Raw genomic sequence first — 1297 nt, forward strand, 5'->3', positions numbered from 1 at the left:
CAACAATTCCTCTTCCATACCCATTTTTCAGAATTGAATTCATCATGATAACTCAATATTCAACCATGGAAATCAAGAACAAAAGCATGGGTAAGCTAGGTATCAAGGAGAATTAAAGAAATTTTAACTTACCTAGCTTGTTTCCTTGATTTCTTCACTTTTTCTTTGAATTTTCACCTAGGTTTTCTTGTTTTTCCCTTTGTTCTTACTTTGTTCTTGTTGCTGGTTGCCTAGGCAGAATATAGTGAGAGAATTGGGGATTTAATGGGCTGATTTCTATAGGAAATAATAAAATAATCAAGTATGCCACGTGTCACATGCTTATTGACACAATTTTTTAACTTTTTGACTTTTTCTTCTTAATTTTCCACCACAAATATTCTGATACTTATCCAATCCTACCATAATTAAAATCCCTTGGTCTTGACAAGTGCTGCGATGAAAAATTTACCGATTTAGCCCCGAGGTGAAAAAATTACGATTTTACCCCTATACTCCGAAATGTACCGAAATCACATCATTTCTACTTTTCAACCTCAAATAACACTAATATTGATCAATATTAACCAAATGGGGCAGAAATCGTTTTATAAAAATTCCCGTTTAGTCCTCTAGTGGCTAAATTACCATTTTACCCTTGTGCTCCAAAAATACCGAGAATCAAAATTTTTCACTGCTAAACATCATTTTATACTCCAATAATCATAATTATATTCCATATAATTATTATTGGTCAAATGTGATCAAATCTTAGCTAGAAATCTCCATTCTATCATCACATGGTAAAATGATTGTTTTGTCCCTAATCGGCCAATTTCCTGATGGACTCCAAATTGGACCTTGAACTCCGAATCACTATTCTAAGCCATTCTGTGGGTTTAAAAATTTTCAAATTCCTCTTAGAATTTCTATTTGAACTAGTTCAAGGCTCGATTTAACTTAGTTGTACCACTCGGTACAATACCGTCTTTTAATCGGGCTTGACAAGGTCTCACAATTTGACCCTAATCACCTGTTGATTGTTTGGTTTCTCAACTAGCACCCAAGTTCCATTTTTCAGAATCATACTTGTTTATGCATTGATAACTCTATGATATAAAGTTATTTGTACTTAATTTTGATAGTAATTTAGCTTAGTTCTTGTAGTAATGCATAGAAATTAGTAGATTTTATTTAAATTATTTTAAATTAGTAATTTAGGTGAGTTAATCTAATCTTAGTTAATTTTATGCTTAATTTGGTGTTAATGTGGTTAAGATAGGTTGTTATTGATTTATTTGTGCTATTGTAGGTGTTT

Source organism: Theobroma cacao, chromosome 8 (assembly GCF_000208745.1).
Source record: "Theobroma cacao cultivar B97-61/B2 chromosome 8, Criollo_cocoa_genome_V2, whole genome shotgun sequence".
In the NCBI taxonomy this organism is placed as follows: Eukaryota; Viridiplantae; Streptophyta; class Magnoliopsida; order Malvales; family Malvaceae; genus Theobroma; species Theobroma cacao.